General features: G+C 39.3%; 1 protein-coding gene across 7 annotated transcripts in view; it reads left to right on the plus strand.

The window, feature by feature from the left end:
• The window catches only part of FBXO16 (F-box protein 16), a 65,496-nt gene that overhangs the window by 16,900 nt on the left and 42,596 nt on the right, over positions 1-6,000 (plus strand). The window lies entirely within an intron of this gene.

Below are 6,000 nucleotides of genomic sequence, written 5' to 3' on the forward strand. Positions count from 1 at the left end.
AATAAAATCTTTAAAAAAAAAAAAATAACGGTTCTATACTCACAAAATAGCATTCTATCTCTCACGAAGTAGGATTTATAAAGGGGAGTTGGATCTGAGATGGCAGCTTGGTAACTAGCACAGTTCATCCATTGGGCTGCTTAGCAACCTTACACACCCTTCTACCTGTACTTAAATTTCCAAAGGAAAACTGTAACAACTTTATGCTTTTATTTAACAAGACACAACTATCCTCTATACAACTGAAAGCATCCTCACCCTTTCCTCAAAGGAGACACAGAGTCCCAGTGATCATTGTCCTTCCCTGGGGCATGATTAGTCTCTGAGCTATGTTAACTACTCATCAAATTCCTCTATGGCCCCACCTGTCTCTACCACCCAAGAGAATTGAAAATATACGGTCATGCAAAAATGTGTACATGAATGTTAATAGCAGCATTAATCATAATAGTCAAAAAGTGTAAGCACCCAAATATCCATCAGCTGATGAATGGATAAACACAATGTGGTCTATCCATACAAGGGAATATTATTCAGCCTTAAAAAGGAAGGAAATTCTGATACAAGCTACAATATTGATGAACTCTGAAGGCAATATGCTAAGTGAAATAAGCCAGACACAAAAGGACAACAACTGTATGATTCCATTTACATGAGGTACCTAGAGTGGTCAAATTCATAGAGACAGAAAGTAGAATAGAGATTACCAAGGGATGTGGAATTATTATTTAATAGGTACAGAGTTTCAGTTTGAGAGGATGAGAAAGTTCTGGAGGTGGATGGGGGGATGGTTGTGCAATAGTGTGAATGTACTTAACACCCTTGAACTGTACACTTAAAAATGGTTAAAATGGTACATTTTATGTTACATATGTTTTACTAAAATTTTTAAGAGGTAAGAAAATTTTAAAAGGTAAGAGAAAGAAATAAAGTACTGATACATGCTATAACATGAATGAACCTTAAAAATAATCTGCTAAGTGAGGGGCGCCTGGGTGGCTCAGTCGGTTAAGTGTCTGCCTTTGGTTCAGGTCATGATCCCAGGGTCCTGGGGCCTGGGTGGCTCAGTCAGTTAAGCATCTGCCTTTGGTTCAGGTCAATGTTTCAGGGTCCTGGGTTGGAGCCCCACCTTGGGCTCCCTGCTCGGCAGGGAGTCTGTTTTTCCCTCTCCCTGTGCCTCTGCCCCTCCCCCGTGTGTGTGTGCGCACGCACACGCTCTCTCTTTCTCTCTCTCAAATAAATGAATAAAATCTTTTTAAAAAATAATACGCTAAATGAAAGAAACCAGACACAGAGGCCGCATATCATATGATCCCATTTGTATGAAATGTCCAGAATAGGCAAATCCATAGAGACACAAAATAGATTAGTGGTTTCCAGGGGCTGGGGAATTGATGGTAATGGGTATAAAGTTTCTTCTGGGGGATAACGAAAATGTTCTGGAATTAGATAGCAGTGATGGCTATACAACCTTCTGATTATTCTAAAAGCCACTGAATTGTACATGTAAAATGCCAAATTTTATGGCATGTGAACTATATCTTAGTTTTAAAAAGAAATCAGGATTACTTTGTAAAAAAAACTATAGGGCGCCTGGGTGGCTGTACTCAGAGAAAATTTACAATCTGATATACACATATCAGAAAATAAGAAAGCCCGGGGCGCCTGGGTGGCTCAGTCGTTAAGCGTCTGCCTTCGGCTCAGGTCATGATCCCAGGGTCCTGGGATCCAGCGCCTCATCGGACTCCCTGCTCGGCGGGAAGCCTGCTTCTCCCTCTCCCACTCCCCCTGCTTGTGTTCCCTCTCTTGCTGTGTCTCTCTCTGTCAAATAAATAAATAAAATCTTTTTAAAAATTTTAAAAAACTATACTTAGATTCCTTAACTCTTGTTATGTGTAATCAACTTGAAATATCCCATCTTTAAAGCATATAGTCAACGCTTTTTCCTTAAGGGAGCATCTCTGACCTGGAATATAACAGTGGACAGGATCCCCTTTCCTAGGAGTTTCAGTAACTGTCTTAGAGAAGTTTGGGCTTCTATAACAAAATACACATCGACTGGGTGGCTTATAAGCAACAGAAATTTATCTCTCATATATAGAGGCTGGGAAGTCCAAGATCAAGGCATGGGCAGATTTGGTGTCTGGGGAGATTCCATTTTCTGGTTCATAGATGGCAGTCTTTTCGTTGTGTCCTCCCATAGCAGAGGGGGAGAGGGAGCTCTCTGGGGTCTCTTCTATAAGGACACTAATCCCATTCATGAGGGCTTCACCCTCTTGACCTAATTCCCTCCCAAAGCAACCCCCTCTTAGTACCATCACCTTGTGGGTTAGGTTTCAACGTATGAATTTTGGGGGGATACATTCAGTCCGTTGCACTAAGATTAATAGAAAATACTATTTTTTTTTAAGTTTTTTGTGTTTTTTTTTTTTTTTTACAGAGAGAGAGTTAGTGAGATCAGGAACACAAGCAGGGGGAGTGGGAGAGGGAGAGAGAGAAGCAGGCTCCCCGCTGAGCAGGGAGCCCGATGCGGGGCTCAATCCCAGGACCCTGGGGTCATGACCTGAGCCGAAGGCAGACGCTTAATGACTGAGTCACCCAGGTGTCCCTAAAATACTATTTCTTAATATTCTTGGTTGTCTTACTTGGTCACTAGTTCTTTTTTGTGCTGGCCTACAAGCTCCAGTCTAGGATATCTGTTACCTAAGTAAATTTTTAAAAAAATTATATACATAGTATATCTGGAAGGATGCACAAAAAAAAGGGCAATATTGGTTTCCCCCAGGGAGAACTGTGAGTCTGGGACAGGGTGGAAGGGACTCCTTTAGCTGAATAGCCTTTTGTACCTTTTGATTTTTTTAATCATGTGACTGTATTATCTAAAAAATTTTTATAAAGTAAATAAGATAAAAATTAAGAAATGAAAAATATCAAAAATTTAAAATCTAGCTGAGTTTTTCTCAAATCCTATTTATATTTCTAGACTAACTTTATATCTGTTACCAACAACTTAAAAAGAAACTTATTTAGAATGACTGTTTTTACACTACCATTCCACATACTATCAGCGGAAACCCCTAAGTAATGTAACCAGGGCCAGTGTTCAGCCAGTATTTGGGGTGACCAACTTTTCATTGGTTGGTGGCATTAACAGCTGTTAAGTATTTTTGATATCATCCTGTAAAAAATTCAAGGTCTTTACACTTTTTAAAGATCTTGCTTATTCTTTTCTTTTACCAGAGCTAATAGAAATATATTTGCAAAGATCACTAATTATCTCTCTTCTCCAATAGACTAATTTACAGAGGGAAACACATAGTTCTTCTATATTTTGCTCCTTACACATTCTTTAACACTACCAGGCATTTAATAAATGCTTTCTAAATGAATAAATGATATTGGTTTTTCTCTTTTGTCCCACAACAAATTTATTCCTTAAATTCATTATATCATATGGTAGTCTATATACCAGCACAAAAGCCACATGAATTGTTTAAGGGGCATATTTCCAATTTGCCTTATTTAATTTTCTCTCTCCATTTTAGTTTTTATTATTTTTTATTTTTTTAAGATTTTATTTAGGGGTGCCTGGGTGGCTCACATGGTTGGACGTCTACCTTCGGCTCAGGTCGTGATCCCAGGGTCCTGGGGTCGAGCCCCACATCCGGCTCCTGGCTCAGCAGGGAGTCTGCTTCTCCCTCTCTTTCTGCCTCTCCCACTGCTCATGCTCTCTCTCTCTCTGTATCTCTGTGTCTCAAATGAATAAATAAAATCTTTAAAAAAAAAGATTTTATTTATTCATTTGACAGAGAGAGATGGCACAAGCACAAGCAGGGGGAGTGGCAGGCAGAGGGAGAGGGAGAAGCAAGCTCCCAGCCGGCTGAGCAAAGAGCCCCAGGCGGGGCTGGATCCCAGGACCCGGGGATCATGACCGAGCTGAAGGCAGACACTCAACTGACTGAGCCACCCAGGCGCCCCCGCATTTTAGTTTTTAGATTTTTTTTTTATTTTCAGGAACACCATAAGAGGTTGATAACATAAGAAATACATTTCCAAGAAAAGAAAGGAGAAATAAGTACACAACTTCTTTTACTTAGCATTACTTGGGCTATTCATTATAGGGATCAAGTATCAGTTGAAGGCTCAATCTTGTATTAGAAGTAAAGTCATTTTTTAAAATAATCTGGACATTATGAAGTAAGGTATAATATGAAACCTATCCAATGATAGGTAATCCAAAAGATATTTGGCCATAGAATGTCATTTTTGTTTATACATTAGCACATGGTCTTGTCTGATGGTCTGTACAGTAACAAACAAAATAATTAAGAGAAACTGAAAAGCTCCTCTACTTCCTGTTCCATGCTAATAGTTAATCCCTTATCTCTTAAATCTTCTCTGCCCTTCAATCCCTGTTAGAAAAGGCAATTGCCTCTAAGAAAAACAACTCCCAGTACAACAGCAGAAATATTTTAGTTGAAAAGAAAGCATCTCAAACTTTTTCTCACCTTCTATGTTGTTAACAGAAATAATAATGGGGGCGCCTGGCTGGTTCTGTTGGTAGAGCATGCATTTCTTGATCTCAGGGTTGTGGGTTCAATCCCCACATTGGGTATAGAGACTACTTAAAAATAAAGTGTAGGGGTGCCTGGGTGGCTCAGTCAATTGAGCGTCCACCTTCAGCTCAGGTCATGATCCCAGGGTCCTGGGATCGAGCCCCAGTTGGGGCTCCCAACTCAACGGAGAGCCTGCTTCTCCCTCTCCCTCTCCCCCTCGCTGTCTCTCTCTGTCAAATAAAATAAATAAAATCTTAAAAAAATAAAATATAAAAAAATAATAATAGTGTTATTTGAAAAAAGTAGAAGGCATTACTTTTAATTTGCTGGCAACAACCATACTCAGAGCTAAAATTCAAAATTTTTTTAAGATTTTATTTATTTATTTGAGAGAGAGAATGAGATAGAGAGAGCATGAGGGGGGGAGGGTCCGAGGGAGAAGCAGACTCCCTGCTGAGCAGGGAGTCCATGCGGGACTTGATCCCGGGACTCCAGGATCATGACCTGAGCCGAAGGCAGTCGCTTAACCAACTGAGCCACTCAGGTGTCCCCAGAGCTAAAATTCAAAAGAGAAGCAGGAGAAAATATTTTGCAAGTTGCATGATAGGTGAAGATTAATATCTAGGATTACAAAGAGTTCCTACAAATCAATAAGAAAAATACAAACCCCCCTCTGGAATAAGGAGCTAACAGAAGAATGAGAAATGTACAAAAATATATAAATGGCCAATAAACATATAAAATATGATCTATTTCACTAAAATTAGAGAAATACAAATTAAAACAATGAGATTCCCAACCCCTCCTTTTGCCTATGTGACAAAATTGAGGAGCTAGGTAATATCCTATGTAAGTAAGGATTTATTGGAGAGTAGGAGGATATGCATAAACACAGTTGGAGGGACTGTCAAATGGTAAAGACTTGTAAAAGACAATTTGACAGGATTGATTAAAGTTTTGAATACAAATGTCCTTTGAACCTGTAACTCCACTTCTGTTTATCTGTACTAGAGAAATAGTCACATAGCACATGAAAAGGCATGTTTCAGAATATTACAGTTGGGTTTTTTGTTGTTGTTTTTTTTTGGTATTGTAAATGGTGTCGGTAATAAATTGAGTAAATAGATCGTGGTATAGCTGTGATGAAGGAATGAATAAAAAAATGAATATGCCATGAATGAATGAGAAAACAATATGCTCTGGGTTCTTTACGTATCAGGTTATTTATGGCTATATTTTGTTTATTTTTTAAACTACTGCACAGTATCCTACAGGATGGGTATACTCTAATTTATTTAACTGTTTCCTTATTGATGGGTCTGTGTGTACGCTAATGCACAGAAATGCATAACTTTAAATTGTGGGGGCGCGGGCGCCTGGATGGCTCAGTTGGTTAAGCGACTGCCTTCGGCTCAGGTCATGATCCTGGAGTCCCAGGATCGAG

This window comes from Callorhinus ursinus, unplaced genomic scaffold (assembly GCF_003265705.2).
Source record: "Callorhinus ursinus isolate GAN/ISIS: 27379988/994484 unplaced genomic scaffold, GSC_fseal_2.0 scaffold4, whole genome shotgun sequence".
Lineage (NCBI taxonomy): Eukaryota > Metazoa > Chordata > Mammalia > Carnivora > Otariidae > Callorhinus > Callorhinus ursinus.